Raw genomic sequence first — 18,846 nt, forward strand, 5'->3', positions numbered from 1 at the left:
TGTGGAGGCAAGAAACATGTGGCAGGTCCCCTAGAACTGGAGTTACAGAAGTCTGTAAGCCACCATGTGGGAGCTTGGAACTGAGCCTGGGTCCTTCGGGGGAGCAGCCCATGCTCTTAACTTCCAAGCCATCTCTCCAGCCCCGAGCACTATGATCTTAAGAACACCTGGACTGTGTGAGTGAGACTTGGGTGAGCACAGTCGGTGGAGCCCTGGCCTAGACAGCAGAAAGCCCTGGGCCAGGGCTTAGTGACACAGGCCTGCAGTTCCAGAACTTGGGAGATGGAGACAGGAGGATCAGAAGTTCAAGGTCATCCTCACCTATATAGCAACTGTGAGGCCAGCCTGAACTGCGTAAGACCCTGAAAAAAAAAAAAAAAAAAAAGAAAGAAAGAAAGACAAGACGGCTTAGCGGGTGAAGATGGCTGTGGCAAACCTAGCAGTCTAAGTTTGGTCCCAGGAAACCACAGGCTGTCCTCCGACCTTCACACAAGTATGAAGTGCTTTTACACCCCCAAGTAAACAGATAAACGCAATTTTTAAGTTTAAAATTTGATTTTATGTTTACAAGGGTTTTGCCTGCCTATAAATCTCTGCACCACGTGATTTACCTAAAAAGGGAGGCCTGGAGAGAGTGGCTGGGCTGTGGTGTTGGGGAAGAGGAAGTGGTGGCAGCTTAAGCCAGGCTTTGGGGTTGTTGTGGGAAGCGGGGGAGGGGGACAAGGAAGGAGAAGGGGTGTGGAGTTGAGCCTGCAGTCAGCTCCCACCCCAGCCCTGCACTACCCACTCTGCCCATCAACTTTTTGCCAAGCCCCTGGTCTGGGCTCTCCACCCGAAGGCTGCCTCCCCTGCCCCTGGTCTAGCTCCAAGTCCCGTTCTGCTCGCCCACTCGTGGACCCTAGAGGCATCTTTTTGCCACCTCCCCCAATCCTCTCCTGCTCCCAGACCTCACATAGCCCCCAGAACCCTGAGACAAATCCCAACCCCCCTCCCCCGCCTGGCCCATCGCAGAGACCTCTTCCAGCCCTGGCCGGCCCAGCCTCTCCTCCGGACCCTGGCTTGGCGTTGGGGCTGATCTTGGTGCCCAGGGTCTAAACCTCCGGGATGGTGATGGCACCGGCACACAGGAGGCCGCAGGGACTGTGTCCTTCCCTTCTCCTCTTCCAGTCTCTTTCCTTCTTCTTTTCAGTGCTGCCCTGGATGTGGATTAGATGGCCTTGTACACACTCCCAGCTCATTCTATTGCTGAGCCGTGCCACCGGGCCCTCACTACGGGATCCTGGGCAGGGGCTCTAATGCTGAGACACACTCCTAGTTGTTTTTTGTTTGAACACAATAACTCTAAGTTAAGTTGCCCAGAACAGCCTTGAACTCAGAATCCTCCCAGAATTCTCCCGTAGGTAGAATGACAGGCTGCCCTAGCCCGAGGCCCCATTTTCAAAGCCTGCATCCCAGTCCTGTAGTTCCCAAACTCGAAGGAGTGTGGAGCACAGCCTCAATCACCACTGTCACGGATGGGTGTGACTGGGGGTCATAGACAAGAACGAGAATCAGAATTCACACCTGGTGTGGGAGGACAAATCACGACAGGATCCCTGGGTCTTGAGGTCGAATCTTGCCTGGGCAGTGGGTCTGCCAGACCTTCTGAACAGCCACAGGATGAGAAAACTCAGGCTCTGAGGGAACAGCCGTCCACCCGGCACCTGTTCTCAGAGCAGGTTCCACGCCGGGTCGGCAAAGAGCTCGTGACAGCTATTTCCCAACATGGGTGACGGAACCAGCCCGGACTGGGGACTCTGCCTCCTGCCACCTTCCAGGAGACACAGGCGGTGGATAAGAGCGAAGCCTTCCTCACTGAGGAGCTGGCTTCCACACTGTGTTGCTACAAGCTCCTGGAGCTTCGATCCACAGGGAAGGGGCCCGGGCACCTACTGTGTGCTAGGTCAGTGCTTGTTGGAAAAGGAGAGTGAACAGTCTGGTCTACAGAGCGAGTTCCATGACAGCCGGAGCTGTTACACAGAGAAACCCTGCCTTGAAAAACAAAACAAAAAACAAAAAAGAAAAGGAAAAAAGAGTGAAAAGAGAAGTTACAGGCTCTCAAGTGCAGTGGTGGGCCTGCTGGGTGAGTCAGCCACTCCCCAAGATATTAGCTCCTCCTCCAGTTGTCAGGCCCCTCCCCCTCAAATATTGGCACCGCCCCTAAGATATTGGCCCCTCCCCATTGCCCACCTGTTTACCTGACAGGTGCCCTATGAACTTGATTCAGTGCATTAATGGAGTCACACCCATCAAGCCCTGACCCCATCACTTCCTTGCTATGTGACCCTCAGTAAGTGACTTCATCTCTCTAAGCTAAATATTCTCATCTGTGACAAGAGGGTCAAGGTGCTCACTCCAGCAGCTTGCATGCATAGAGATGTCTGTCTGGGACTTAGGATGCAGTGAGCACCTTTGAGCACCATCTACTGACAAAATCGTCATTTTCGCATGGGATCTTGTTAGAGTAGTTCCGGTCCAGTGCACAGAGGGTAGCCTGCTGTCCCCAGGGAGGTCTCTGTGACTTCTGCAACCACAGAAGCTAAGCTTCTCATCAGGAAGCCTGCTCAGGATCCCACTATCCCTTCCAGAGGAAGGCAGATCCAAGACAGACAGGGAGGCTCAGCAGGGAGAGGCCCATGGGAACTGAGGGAGTGGGAACAGTGAGAACTGAGGAGTGGGAACAGTGAGAACTGAGGAGTGGGAACGGTGAGAACTGAGGAGTGGGAACAGTGAGAACTGAGGAGTGGGAACAGTGAGAACGGAGGGAGTGAGAACTGAGGAGTGGGAACTGAGGGAGTGGGAACAGTGAGAACTGAGGAGTGGGAACAGTGAGAACTGAGGAGTGGGGACAGTGAGAACTGAGGAGTGGGGACAGTGAGAACTGAGGAGTAGGAACCATGGGAACTTTGGGAAATGAGAGAACCCTGGGAGTGGGCCCTGGGACCTGAGGAAACTATGGGAACTGTAGGAAGTGAGAGAACCCTGCGAATGGGCCTGTAGGTGTCAGACCATTCTGGACTCACCCTGTACCTGGTTTCCAGGAGCCACCTCAGCAGCACTTTTGTTTCCCAGACTCACTAGGTAAAAACCCGTTTTCCTCCATCCACACTCTTTCAACTTTGGTGCATGTAGAAACAGGAGGCATGGTGGTGCACACCTGATTCCAACATTTCAGAGGTAGAGGCAGAAAGACCAGTGGTTCAAGGCTAGTCACAGCCACATAGTGAGGTTGGGGCTAGCCTGAACTACATGAGACAAGAGAGCTGAAGACAGAGGAGGTGCATGAGCAAGCACAAGCAATGCCTGCTCCCACCACAGAGCCAGTTTTTCACCAAGACCCTGTCCTCCTCAGCTTCTGTCAACGGCTCCTTTCAACTTGGCCTGCGTTGATTTTGTGGGTCTTCTTTTTTTTTTTCTTCTTGAATCACTTGCTAATTTCCTTTTGGACCTTGTTTTCTCCTCCTGAGATTTAAATCTACAGCTCTTCCTCTGAGGATGACTTTGATGGTTCCAAATGAAGTGCAGCTTCCGCTTGTCTATCCTCAGAGCACGGGAATTCTTTTAAAGGGCATTCTGCAGCATCCAAGGGCGTCAGAGTCCTTCCCCTTTCTTTCAAAAAAAAAAAAAGATTTACTTTTATGTGTAAATTAAAAATAACTAGCATGGCTGTTTTGCCTGTAAGCCCCTCAAGGCCTGGGAGTGGCCAGCCCCCCACCCCCACCCCTGAGGATACTCTAACAGCTGGACCCAGCCCCTTGAGACTCAGGCAACCAAGCTCTGCCCTACAGAGTAAAAAGCCCAAGATCAGGTCACAAAATCCCACCAATCCCAGACCAACTCAGAAAGCTCTGCCCACGCCCCCAAGAAACCCTATATAAAGCCTGCCTCCCACTCAGTTCCTTACTGCTTCTCTCTCAAGCAGAGGCAGCCTCCCTCCGGTGTCTTTACTAATATATCTCTTGTGTAAGGTTTGCTGTGCTGTGTGACTTTGTGGTATTCCTTGGCTCTGACTGCCAGGATACCTTTCCCCTCATGTGTATCTGTGCACTATCTGCACACAGTGCCCTCAGAAGCCAGAAGAGGGTGTCGGATCCCCTGGAACTGGAGTTACAGATGGTTGTAAGCTGCCATGTGGAGCTTGGGGTCCAGCTGGAGTCCTCTGGAAGAGCAGCCAGTAACTCTTAACCACTGAACTCTCTCCTGCCCCTCTTTCTTTGTTTTTATGTGAGTGTGTGTCTGCACAGAGGTATGTGCATGTGAGTGCAGTGCCTACAGGCGTCAGAAGAGGGCGTCAGAACACCTGAAGCTGGAGTTACAGGCAGCTGAGAGCCTCCTGGTGTGAACTGTGGAGTGATACTGTGGTTATTCAGGTGAAATGACCTTGTTCTCAGATGAGACTGCAGGATTTACAGATAAATATCATGATCCACACTTATATGCAGGCTTTCAGGAGACTCAGGAAACTTCCTGTAATAGACGATCTTGTCGTCTTGTTATTTTTTTTCTGGTTCTTCTTTGTTTGTTTTGCTTTTTTAAGTTTTTAAATTAGCAGATATTAATTGCACACAATAGTAAGTTTTATTGTGACATATTCTTTCATGTTTATAATGTAATGTTTAATCATATCCATCCCTGTTTCTCTCTCTTGTCCTCTCCCACTCCTACTGAATCCTTTTCTTTCCCAACTAGTCCCTGTTGTGTGACATTCATTATTCCTGGGGAGATATAAACAAACATCCACTCACCCTAAATAAGGAACTGATGACACCCCAAAGAACAGATGCCACAAAAAGTCCATCTTGGTGAACTGATGAGTTTTATTGGGGCTACTTACAGGGATATGGGCGAGGGTTAAGTACAGGAGCAGAAATGACTCAAAGACAGCTTACTTGGACAAAGTCCATCCCAGCACAGGTAACAGCTCACAAACTCTGGGACCCTGAGCACTCTGCAGTCTGTAGACAGCTCAACAGGTTAGAGGGTGTCTCTCCCAGGCAGCTCAGGTGGTCTGAGAGTTACTTTCAGCAGTCCTAAATGCTTATGTATACTTGGGGAGGGAGGAGCCTAGTGAATCTGGTCAGTTTCAGGGACTTCCTGAAGCCTTTGAGTTGTTTACTTCCTAGATTAAGGAGCTTCCCTCCAAAATGGAAGGTTTTTAATCTCAGAGGAAATTTGCTACACGACAGTCCTCTGTGGTTAATCTTGGTTGTCAATTTGACTGCTGTCTGGAGTGAGATGGCTAACCAAGAAAAGGTGCTTGCTTGCCAAAAGGTGCCTGATGCCTTGAATTAGATTCCCCAAGACCCACATGGTGGAAATAGAGAGTCCACACCAGAAAATTGTTTTCTGACTTCTACATGTATGCCATAGCATGTGCATGCACATGCGCGCGTGCGCACACACACACAAACACACACACACACACGAGAGAGAGAGAGAGAGAGAGAGAGAGGAGACTGACTCCTGTGATAGTGTAGGGTCATCTGTGAGCTAGACTTTGCAGTCTCTCTCCTCAGCCTGGGTGTCAGCATCCCAGGACTTCTTGTGGACACAGAAGCATCTCACACAGCTACTGCGAGGGGTACAAAATGGCTGTTCTGTTTCCTCTGTGCAATGTCACTTTGCAGATCTTCTCTTGGAGAGGCAAGGCCTGTCCCTCATGCCTGGATTCTGCAGTATCTCACTTGTAAGCCCCTCTTCCAGTGGGCCTGGGAGATGCTCAGTCACTACACTATGGTCCTGTAAACCACGAGGGCCTGGGTTCAATCTCTGGAACCCACATTAAAAAGCTCAGATGTGATTTTGCACACTTGTAAAATCTGGTGCTAGCAGAGGTCAGAAGAGGGTGCCGGATGCTCTGCAAGTGAAGTTACGGATAGTTGTAAATTATATGGGTGCTGGGAATCAAACTTGGATCCACTGTAAGAGCAACAAGTACTCTGAACTGCTGAGCCATCTCTCCAGCCCTGAGTGGGCTTCATATTTGTAGACCTTTAAACTTGAAAGGGGATGTTCGTCAAATAGCAAAAACTGGCTGAAACATTCCATTTCTAGTCAAACGGAGGAAGGATGGACAGAGCGCTTTCATTTACGGTCACTTTAAGGAAGTTACATTTACTATCCATACTTACAACCTATTGGCCAGAAGTCAGTTACATGTTTGTATATAGCTGCAAAGGAAATATGATCTTTCTCTTTCACAGTTCACCATGTGGGAAATGGATGCTGATGTCTATACTAGAAGGTTTTTGATGATGGATTGCTGGGGGGACTTTCTAGAAGTAGAAGCAGGTCTCAGAAGTTAATGTATTTGTTCATAGACTATGAAAGAGGATGTGATAGTTTGAATGTAATTGGCCTCCATAAGCTCATAGGGAGCGGCACTACTAGGAGGTGTGGCCTTGTTAGAGTAGATGTGGCCATGTTGGAAGAGTGTGTCACTGTGGGGGAGGGCTTTGAGGTTTCTGATGCTCAAGCTACACTCACGGTGAACACAGATTCCGGCTGCCTGCCTATCAAGATGCAGGACTCTCAGCTCCTTCTCTGGCACCATGCCTACCTGCACACTGCCATGTCCCACCATGACAATAATGGACTGAACCTCTGAAACTGCAAGCCACCCCAGTTAAATGCTTTTCCTTGTAGGAGTTGCCATGGTCATGGTGTCTCTTTACAGCAACAGAAACCCTGATTAAGACAGAGGACTTCCAGTCTGAACCCGAGGGTTTCCACCCTCTGTTGGAACATTGGTCTCAGGGACAAGATGACTGATAAAACCCTCTTCTCCAAACACTCTGGCCAGACAGAAAACCTCTGGTGATGAAGATGTAGAGGAAGGGGTTGAGGCAGCTGTTGAAGCAGCCCAGAGAGAAGGCAGCCCATGAGATGAGCAGCATCTTGGGGGAGTAGGGTTGCTGCAGAGATGTCAGCAGCACTGACTTCAACATGAGCACCACATTAAGAGGGAACCTAGATCAAGAGTAAAGCCCCTGCCTAGAATCCCCCACTGAAGGGCAGGGGTGTGGCTCAGTGGTAGAGCCCCTACCTAGAATCCCCCAGTGAGGAGCTGGGGGTGTGGTTCAGTGGTAGAGCCCCTGCCTAGAACCCCCCACTGAAGGGCAGGGGTGTGGATCAGTGGTAGAGCCCTTGACTAGGACCCCCAGTGAGGGGCTGGGGTTTGGCTCAGCCATAGAGGGCATGTGTGAGGCCCTGAATTCAATCCCAGAACAAAAACAAAAGCCAAACAAGAGGATTGGGAGAAGCTCTGTGAGTCTACTCTACTCTAAAAGCACATGCTTCCACGTGTGGAGCACATCTGTGACCCTAGCATTTGGGAGGTGTGGGATACATGCTAATCTGAGGCTAACCTTCAGAGGGGAGGTGCATTTCCAGAAATACTGACGTCAAATTTACTAAATGAGTGGAAGCGATGGATTTACAGATACATGTATCAGCTCCCAGTCTGAAAAGAGTGTGGCACTAGGGACAGAACAGATTTGTCATTGCAGGCTGCACCATGTAAGTGGAGAAAAGGCTACAAGACAGAACGGGCCTGGAGAGACAGCTCGGTTGGTAAATACCTGCTGCACAGTCACAGGGACCTGCGTTCAGTTTCCAGCACCTACACAAAAGCCTTGGCTTGCTAGTGCAAGTTTCTAATCCCATCATTGGAAGGCAGAGACAGGAGGATCCCTGGGGCTCCATGGGCAGACACTGCAGCTGACTCAACCCTAGGACAGTGAGAGAGCCTGTGTGGCGATCAGGCATCTGAGCAAGAATGGCCAGTGTCAACTTCTGGCTCTGACCATGCAGAGGAGGGAAGCCAGGCCTTTGGACACATTAATTGAACACTTTCTCACTAAGCTGTGGCCCCAGTCCCTGGTCTGAGACTATGTCTTCTATGCTCAAACTGGCCATCTCTATCTCTGCCTCCTGCGTACTAGAGTTACAGGCATATGTCATAACACCATACCTTGGGTGATTTCCTCGCCCACACCTGTCTTCCCTTCCCCACTCCTCACTCCCCAAACTCCCCAAGCCTGCCAAGCACATCTAGACCCCATCACATACCTTATGATGCATTGAAAAAGTGGGCCAGAGTCGGGCCAAGGGGTTCCGACTCTGATATCTGTCTGTCCAATCAGCCCAAGCTGAGGCTCAGGGCAGGGGTGGTATAGAGCTGGAAGCAGCTGATGAAGTTGGGAGCAGATTAAGTTCCAGGAAAACATGTTGAGCAAGTGTCATGGTGACCCCAAAGATCAGTATCAAGACTGAGGGACACGACACTCAATGTAAGGCCTGGATCCTGAGGTCTAAAGAGTCACCTCCCAGACATGTTATGTGTGTCTGGGCTCTTCTCCTCCAATCATAAAATCAGTTAAGATGAGTGCCCAAGCCGGGCGGTGGTGGCGCACGCCTTTAATCCCAGCACTCGGGAGGCAGAGCCAGGTGGATCTCTGTGAGTTCGAGGCCAGCCTGGGCTACCAAGTGAGTTCCAGGAAAGGCGCAAAGCTACACAGAGAAACCCTGTCTCGAAAAACCAAAAAAAAAAAAAAAAAAAAAAAAAAAGATGAGTGCCCAACACAAAGCCGATGTGCAATTAAATACAATTGGCTCTCCTTATTAAAAGTAACTTGGCGGGGCAGGTGGGGAGGGTTGGAGAGATGGCTCGGCGATTAGGAGTGCTTGCTGCTCTTGCCAAGGAAGCGAGCTTAGTTCCCAGCAGTGGTGTTACATGGTTCACAACCACCTGAAACTCCAGCTCCAGGGGCCCCAATGCTCTCCTCTGGCCTCTGTGGACACTGCACTCATGTGTACATACAGACACAGACTTACACACACACATACATAATTAAAAGTAAAAGGCCCATCATAGCTGGGCAGTGTGGTGCACACCTTTAATCCCAGCACTTGGGAGGCAGAGGCAGGAGGATCTCTGTGAGTTCGAGGCCAGCCTGGTCTACAGAGCAAGTTCCAGGACAGAGCTACACAGAGAAACTGTGTTTAAAAAAAAAAAAAAAAAAAAGAAGGCTCATCAAGACAAACAGAGGACATTTATGTTTCATATACATCTTCTACTTGCAGCCTGATGGTAACTTCATAATTTTCACAGGTATGTTGAGACTGTGACCCTCCTATTGTGGGGATTTATTAAGGCAACTCCACGTAGTTAAAAAGGAGGTTTATTTTGGGGTAACTTACAGTCAGTAAAGGGGTTGGTTACAGGGTCCGGGAGAGGTGAGGTGCAGTCCATCAGGGTTCTCTGGAGAACTCTGCTCGGTCTACCATCCAGCATCCAGGATCACAAGGAACCAAGAGAGCCAGCACATCTGGATCTCGGGTCTTAAGGGCTCCCATCTTGGCCCCGCCCCAGGGGTGTGGCGTCATAGGTAGGCGGAGCAGGTACTAGAAACCTCAATGGGGTAGTACTTCCAGGTCAGAGCTGGAACAGCTGCCCACTACACCCTCCCCTCAAGACAGGGAAGAATTTTGCACTGTGTCACACTAATGCTCACAAAGCTCTGGGTTTTGAACACTGTGGGTTCCAATTTGAGGATTAGGAAAGTCGTATAACTACAATATTCTCAAAATGCATCAATTGCCACTGGAAGGGTGGTACACCCTCACCCACATTCAGGAGGCTGATGCAGAATAACCACAAGTTTAAAGCCAGCATAAGCTCCGTGGTGAAACATGTCTCAAAAACACAAAAAGAGAAACTAGGGAGATGCCTCAGTGGATAAGAGTGCAAGGTGTGCAATCAAGAGTCCTGGAGTTCAAATCCACATCTCCTTGTCATAGCAGGCACAGCCAAGCACACAAGTACAACTCAGCACTGGGGTAAGGAAGCAGGCAGAACAACCAGTGAGCGCTGGGGTGTGGCTCAGTGGTGAGCCCCTGCCTAGACTCTCCTACTGAGGGACTGGGGTGTGGCTCAGTGATGAGCCCCTGCCTAGAATCCCCCAGTGAGGGGCTGCGAGTGTGGCTCAGTGGTAGAGCCCCTGCCTAGAATCCCCCAGTGAGGGGCTGGGGTGTGGCTCAGTGGTAGAGCCCCTGCCTAGAATCCCCCAGTGAGGGGCTGGGGTGTGGCTCAGTGGAGAGCCCTGCCTAGAATCCCCCAGTGAGGGGCTGGAGTGTGGCTCAGTGGTAGAGCCCCTGCCTAGAATCCCCCAGTGAGGGGCTGGGGTGTGGCTCAGTGGAGAGCCCTGCCTAGAATCCCCCAGTGAGGGGCTGGGGTGTGGCTCAGTAGTAGAGTTCCTGCCTAGAATCCCTCAGTGAGGGACTGGGGGTGTGGCTCAGTGGTAGAGCCCCTGCCTAGAACCCCCCAGTGAGGGGCTGGGGGTGTGGCTCCGTGGTAGAGCCCCTGCCCAGCATCCCCCAGTGAGGGGCTGGGGTGTGGCTGGCTTGCCCACCCTTCACTCAAGGAGGGGCAGCACACAGCATGTTTGCTCTCATTCCCAGCCTTTTGAAGATTCATTATGACAGATCAAATTTGCTACATAGCGTCTTGTGTTTTCTTCCTTTTTAAATCTTGCTTTTTGTTGGGATTGTGAATGCTATTTTTAACATTTTATGTCATGAAGTATTGCGGCATGGGTGTGTGGGTTCACGTGGGTCTGTGGAAAGAAGATTCAGAGGCACCTTAAGAATGAATCTAGCCTTTCATGGTTGCCGGGGGGTCCAGCCTCCTAAGGACTGAAGCACTTTCCCTTCGTCCAGGGCATTTTTATTTTTCTCAGTATTTACAGTGTAGCCAGTTGATTTCTATATGCTCAAAACAACCTGAAAGGAGCTCCCACAGATACAACGCCAAGTGCAAACTCCTGATTTGTCAGGGACCATGATTTTCCGGGTTTCCTGAAGCAAGTTTTGCATAGGCTTTGTGTCCTTGGGAGACTCTCAGACAAGATTCACATAGAGCGTCTAGTTAAACAAAAGATGGATTAGGTCTAGGTGCTGTTCTCTGGAGTCAGGCCAGGAGTACCTCAGCAGGAATGCAGCCACAATTTTGTAATTGCTTATTGAGAACATAAAGAAATGAAATGATTTTACTATCTTCTTAATTAATGTGTGTGTGTGTGTGTGTGTGTGTGTGTGTGTGTGTGTGTGTGTGTGTGTTTCTGTGCTGCATGCAGACCCCAGAGGAAGATGTCAGGTCATGCTTCCCACAGTTACTCCATCAAGACAGGATTTCTTACTGTTACTGGAGATGGCTGACTTGGGGCTAGCCTGGCTGGCCAGCAAGGCCTGTGACATCTCCTGTGTCCACTTCCGTCAGCACTGGGGTTACAGGCATGCATGGGCATGCTAGCTTTTCACAGGGGTTTACATGTGTATAGCAAGCACGCTCCTCTGCTACGCTGTGTCCCCAGCCCCTCACACAGACTTTGTATGCTGCTCTCGTAACTGGAGACTCTCTGATCTCTGTGTATTTGTCCTAGTTTTTGTTCTGGTTGATTGACAGCGAGTTATATTACATTCAAATAATGACAGCTTGTTTGGTTCCCTTCTGGTCTTTGGTCCTAGAAACCCAACCCAGAATCTGCACACACCTAAGGCGCATTCTCCACCAAGCTCTGTGTGTGTGTGTGTGTGTGTGTGTGTGTGTGCATATGAGTGAAGTGCCCAAAGAGGCCACAAAAGGGCATTGTTTCCCCCTGAAGCTGTAGTTACAGGCAGTTTGAGCCACTGTGTGGATGCTGGGATCTGAACTCTAGTCCTCTGAGTTGAGTGAGTACTCTGAACTGCTGAACCATCCATCTCTCTAGCCTCTTCTATTCCTTTCTTTCTTTATATTTCGGACAGAGTCTCATAGCCTATGCTAGCCTCGAACTCCCTATGTCTGTAAGGATGAGTTCGAACTGCTCCTCCTGCCTCCACCTCTGGAGTGCTGAGGTTAAAAGCAAGCAGCATCACATCCAGTTTATGCAGTGGTGGGGACAGAATCCAGGGCTTAGTGCATGCTGGGTAAACACTCCACCAACTGAGCCACATACCCAGCCAACACACACAATGTTTTGATTCACTTCAGATCCAAATCAATGGAGTTAGCTGATCATAGACCAATGCCTCTGAAGCCAAGAGCTAAAATAAATTTACCTGGCCGCTGCCACATTTCCTTCCATCTGCCATTCGGTGGCCCAGCTTGAACCTGAATAAAAGGACCCTTATGTGCTTGCATCAGAAACCGGCTCCTTGGTGGTCTCTGGGGGTTTCTCGAAACGGATACAACATTTGGTGCATTGGCTAGGAACCCCCATGACCCCATGGGGGACTCCAGACTGAAGGGTTCCCGACTGGCCAGTAAGCATGTCTCTAAGTGTCTGTCTGTATACAATTTCATCTCTGTGGCATGCCTAGGTCTATGGTTGTGATCAGGACCAGTAAATGGGTGAACACACCGCAGGCCATGATCACAAGGGGCTGAAAGACTTTCCAGACCCCATTAGTGGGTTTAGTGGGGGTGGAGAACCCCATATCTGTAGTAGAAACCCCCCCCCCCACATCTGTAGTATAAATGACATGGGTTGCTCCCATGGACCAGCATGAGGCTGGCGTCTTTTTGGTTTTGTCTCCAGGCGCAGGAGAGCTGTTTCGTTGTCTTATGTTGTAAAAAGTTTTATTTGCCTTTCTGTTGAAATGTCCTACCTATATGAGTGTGTAAATGTGTGAGAAGTGTGGCCACATGTATGCGTGTTTTATGCCTGGGCTTGTGTGTGCATTGTGACTTCTGGGCCGGATGGCCAGCGGAAAGGATGGGGTCCCTTTGGTTGAGCTGGGGCAGACTAACAGAATTCCCCCATTGCTTCCTTGCTCTCTGACCTGAGCTCAGCAGCGAATGCACTTCAATGAGTCCCAAGGGCGGCTGCACAACCCAGGGGCTACTACAGGGACCACTGAGTGGGCTAGGCGGGCAGTGAGCACCACAGGGCCCAGACACGGGTTTGAGGCCAGGTTCCTGCTCACTCAGGGAGCCATGGGGTGGAGGCTTTACAGCACGGTGAGGGTGGCGGTTCTGGCTGCCCCGCCCGCCGCCCCCCACCCCCACCCCCACCCCCTCCACCCCCACCCCCTGCCACGAGTGGAAGAGTTATGGGGCAGAGCTGGAGGGAGCCAGCAGGGGCCTCGAGGAGCTCAGAGTGGGCCTGAACCAGACCGGAGCTGGTGGAGAACTAAGTGCCCCTCCAGGGTCACAGCTGAGAAGTGGCCTGCAGGTCTGTGGGCCCCGCCAGTCTGCCACTCTCGTGCACTTGGAAATCTGAGCTTAACAGTGATCTTCTGTCCCCATGGTGTGCGCCTTCTGGGTCCTCTTCCTCTCCCATGCCAATGGGTGGGGCTCCCAAGGCACACCCTGGGGCTGAACCTGAAGGAGGTTTAGCTCCGAGAGTGGAATGGAATGTCACTGCCTATGGTTGCTAAGCTACCACGGCTGTGTTATAAGGCTAACCAACAGTTTCTTGTCTGTGGCACAGTGCTGATGTAAATTTAGAGTTATTCTTGTTATAATATATGCATGTATTTCTGTTCTTGTTTAAAATATTGTAGCTTTACAACATATTCTAGATTACTGAGGGAAATCACAAGAAAGACTTTGGTAAAAGTTTCTGTTTAAAAAGGGAAGGAAAATACACATGCTTTTAACCAAAATCTGTAGTTCTTGGTGGGACTCAAAGGTATGAGTCCACTCCTGCTGTTTTACAGATACCCATTACCTGCTTTGTCTATTATATGAATTTGAGTACAGACTGGTAATGCTGATGTATCTAAAGCTTTTATGCCATTTTGTAAGGTAGCTCATGTAGGCCTCAGAGGATTAAAAGAGTCATAAAACTTGGATCCACTTCACAGAGGTCTGAAGGACCCCAGATAAGTGCAGCTTATTCCTAAGGATGGTATTTTCTCTCTCTCTCCTAGTTTTGGGACTCCTGCTCTTCCCAGTTACTAAGGATATGTGCCTAAATGTTCCAAATAAGTTCATAAATTTTAACTTCTGTTCCTAGTTTAAGTTTGTCTCAACAGGTTTCCACTTGACTGGCAGACACCTCCAAGTTTTAGTTGCTGACTCCACTGCTCTGGACAACTATATGAGCTCTGGACTTGATAAAAGCTGACGTGGACCAGACCAGCCAACGTAATTGTTCCCTGTCTCCATGGGGTCAGATAGCCACATGCTTCTGACAGATGCCCCATTGCCCAGCCTTTGACCAGCCTTTCAGCCTTCTTGGGGCCCTGACAATGGTGCCCCAATGCCAGCTTGTAGTAGTTCCAGAAGAGAATACATCATCCCATGTTCCCTGTTCAGAAAAGGCTGAAATGCTGGGTCAAAAGGAAACTCCTCCCCACCTTAAATCCCAGCACTTGGGAAGCAGAGGCAGGTGGATCTCTGTGAGTCAAGGCCAGCCTGGTCTACAGAGCGAGATCCAGGAAAGGCGCAAAGCTACACAGAGAAACCCTGTCTCGAAAAAAAAAAAAAAAAAAAAAAAAAAAAAAAAAAAAAAGGAAACTCCCTAGCATAGAGGCAAGATGGTCAAGCTCATTATTGACATAACAGGAAAATAGGTTCAGAGTTGTCAATTGATAAATTTATTAACTGAAATGGTTCTGCAATAAGATAAGACACTTAACCTTCTTTGTGCAGAATCAAAGAGGTATTATATAAGATTATAACCTGGTTGTACTCAAAGATCAGAACTACAGGGCTTTAAGAATGGCAATAGATACAAATGTTACTGCCCTAGAAAAATCTTTTAGCTCATGGTTCTTAGGTCCCAATACCCTTGAACCTCTGGACAGGTAGGACTCACAATTGAGTCCTGTCATTGGTACTTGTGAAGGGGGGAATGTGAAGGCCTAGACTTGACTTTACAGGCTCCATCTTAGGGAAAGGGCCACCATCTCAGACCACCTGCTGTACTTGGTTCCAGGAAGGACCTCAGGAATGTGTCATAACAACTCAACAGAGCAGTATCCTCCTACAGACATTCTATCTGTGGTTTATGGCCCTTGAAGATATCTAGATAATCCTGCTAAGCAGTCCAGATAATCCTGCTTAGTGGGTTGTGGTTCCCCAACAAAAGTCTAACCCAATGGTTTCAAATGTGGTTTTGTGCCCAAAGTCTAGACCAATAGTTTCAAAAAATCACCTTGTCCCATATCCTTTCTACCCCATCCCAAGTTGCCAATTCCTGGCTTGTGGTTTTTCCTTATAAAAACTCTCTACACCTGGGCTTGTGGCCGCCACCACACTTCCTTCCATCTGACATGCGGTGGCCCAGGTTGAACCTGAATAAAAGGACCCTTATGTGCTTGCATCGGGAATAAAAAAATAAATTTACCTTCTTTACACAAGCAATCAAAAACCCTCAAAACAACATAATGGTGCATAGCAGGTGACTGGACATTGGCTGTGCCCAGATGTGGCATCTTCAGAGGGACATTGCTCACCTGTGCATCCTGCAAGAGACTGTATGGCACAGCCTTGGTCGAGAGGCACTCTCAGACTGACTGGAGGGACTTTGACTTTTTTAAAGGGGGGAAGGGATGCTCTTCCAAGATGTCCGTATCCTAAATATGGAGGCATTTCAGACTGAAGGAGGCCAAGTAGCGGGTGCAGGGGTGCATGCCTGTCACCCCAGGGCCAGAGAGGCCAAGGAATGAAGACACTAAGGTACAGACCTGTCTGGGTTAGACAGGGAGTTACAGGACAGCCCCATCTGTGTAGGGAGACTTGATCTTAAGGAACTAGAAAAAGAAACAAAGAGACATTCTGTAAAGGAGGCTAAAAAGGCAGTTACTATAAAACCCAGTGCTGACCCCAGACTGCATCCTCAGCTGACGAGGGAAGGTCCTATGACAGACCCCACCGAGGGCACTGGAGAGTAAGGGCTCAGGGAGTAAAGCTTGCCACTCAAGCATGAGGACCCGAATTTGGATCTCCAACACTCACCTAAAAGCTGTGTGTGGTGGCATGTAATCCCAGTGCTGAGGAGGGAGAGACAGGAAGATCTAGGGGCTGACTAGTCAGCCATCCTAACCAATCAGTGAATGACCCTGAATCAGAAATTAAGGTGAGAGAGACTGAGGAACACCCTGGACCTTAACCTCTGGGGAAAAATGCAAGTGTGTATGTATGTGTGTCAACAGACCAAATTAGAATACTATCAAGAGATTAGATAGAATGTTGTGTAAACATCAGGTTTACAGTTGAGTAACCAAATTACATAAGGCCTGCCTCTATTCTTTGGAAGTAAATGTGAGTAACAGGCCAATGGAAAATCACCCTGCCCCTGGCCTGTCCCAACCCCCATGACTCCCCAGTTCTCCCTTTATAGGAAGTTGCTGGGGTGGACAGCTTGGTCAGGGTATATGTCCCCTTCTCATTAAGTGAATTCTTTCAAATAAAGGAGACTGGGGTCTTATACTACTAATTCTCCCACCTTTATTAAAGAGGTCCAATATATCACCCAATCTTACAGCCTCACTGTCTTAGGATTCCTATTGCTGTGAAGAGACACCACGACCATGGCAACTCTTATAAAGGAAAATATTTAACAGGGGCTGGCTTACAGTTTCAGAGGTTTAGTCCAGTATTGGCATGGCAGGTACAGACAGACATAGTGCTGGAGAAGGAGCTGAGAGTTCTACATCTTGATCTGCAGGCAGCAGAAGCCACTGTATGCCACCCTGGGAGTACCCTGAGCAAATGAAACCTCAAAGCCCACCTCCACAGTGACACACTTCCTCCAACAAGGCCACACCTCCTATTAGTGCCACTCCCTATGGTCCAAGCATTTAAACACATGAGTCTATGGGGGTTGTACCTATTCAAACCACCACACTCACTTTCCAAGACATTTACGTGATTCTCACCAACAACCTTCTTCCTGAGGAGTGCAGGTAAGTCTGGGACCAGGCTAGGTCACATGCAGACAAAATCCTCAACCAGATTCCCAAATGGAATTACAATGCCCCAGGGGGCATTTTAGCTAAAGATCAACTTATAACTCACCACCTGACTGGTCTCCATAAGGCTGCCCTCAAAGCAGTAAATTATGAAAAACTCCAAGAGGTCATTCAGGACAAACATGAAAACCCACCTCAATTCCTAGACCACCTTACAAAGGCCCTCTTAACAATATACCAATCTGGATCCCCAAACTCCAGATGGACAATTCCTCATGACCTACTTCTTCCAGAGATTCCCTGACATTAGGGCCAAACCTAAACCTCTCAAAAGGGGGTCCCTGACTCCACAGGCAGAAGTCCCATCACTGGCCTTCAGGACAAAACCATGGGAGAGATGAAAGAGGCTGAAAACAACAACAACAAAATGCTGGCCAAGGCCTTCCAGCCAGCCATAGCAACTGCTCAGGCTCCCTTTCCTCCCACAGTCCAAGGACCTCTGGGTCCCTCCTTCAAATGTGGTCAAGAGGGTCACTGGGCCCTGGCCTGTCCAAACCCTTGAAAACCACCCTGATGATGTCCAAGGTGCCATCAAGAGGGACATTGGACTGTTGATTGTCCCCATGTCCCTCACAGTATAGAGACATCAGACCCAGATCATCCTTTAGCCAACCTCCTAGGTCTTGCCATGAACAACTGAGGGGACCTGGGCTCCCTTGGCCCGACCACCACCATGCCCAACAGGAGCATTCGGTAGTTATTATGGTATCAGGGTGACCCATCTCCTTCCTTCTGAACACTCGGTCCTGATGGAGTTTTGAGGGCCCACCTCTCCTTCTCATTCACCTATTGCTTGGGTAGGTCAGCTTATCAGCTTCACCAAACTCTACCACTCAGTTGTATCTTTGGGGGTGTTGCCCTTACCCACTCCTTCCTAACGGTGCCAGCCTGTCCCGTCCCCTTGCTGGGAAGGGATCTCCTAGCCGAAGTGGGAGCTTCTGTTTCCTTTGTCCCCCATCCACTTGACCCCAGACTTGCCAGCTGCTCCCTTCGCCTTCTTCTCCAAACCACGCAATCCAACACACCTTCTCCCTTGCTGGACTTCCAGGGAGATCCCCGAATATGTGACACCCAAAACCCCTCTGTAGCCAAACATCACCTGCCCCTCATCATCTAATTACAAAACCCTACCAATTACATCATCCAGGCCCAGTATTCACTCTCTCTCCAAACTCTCAGGGACTTAAACCTCTTATCTCTGACCTCTTAAGAAAAAACTTTTTGCATGCCATGTGTTCCCCCTTTAACAACCTCATTAAAAACAACAACAACAACAAAAACGAACCCAATCTACCACTTGGTTCAGGATCTCCAACTCATTAATTCTGCAGTGGTTCCTCTTCAAACCATCATACCCAACCCCTGTACTTTCCTCTCCACTGTCCCCTCAGAGATCTCTCATTTCTCTGTCCTAGACTTCAAGGATGCCTTCTTTTCTATTCCTCTCAACCCCAGACACCAAATACCTTTTCCTTTACTTGGACTGACTCAGACACTCACATCTCTACCTAACTCACTTGGACTGTCCTACCCCAGGGGTTCCGGGACAGCTCACATCTATTCAGCCAGGCTTTGGCTTCTGATTTACTCTTTTGTCCTTCTTAAACCCAAGCTTATACAATACAGATGATCTTCTCTGTAGTCCACCCTACAAATTAGCCAGGCTGACACCTCTTCTCTACTAAACTTCTTGTCTGGCTGGGGACATAGGGTCTCACCCTCTAAGGTCCAGCTATCACCCCTCAGGTTACTTATCTGGGACTAATATTCCAACTCATAAGGCCATCATCGCAGATAGAAAACACCGAATCCAGTCACTCTTAGTCCCCACCACCAAGGACAGAA

Source organism: Peromyscus eremicus, chromosome 1, assembly GCF_949786415.1.
Source record: "Peromyscus eremicus chromosome 1, PerEre_H2_v1, whole genome shotgun sequence".
Classification (NCBI taxonomy): Eukaryota; Metazoa; Chordata; class Mammalia; order Rodentia; family Cricetidae; genus Peromyscus; species Peromyscus eremicus.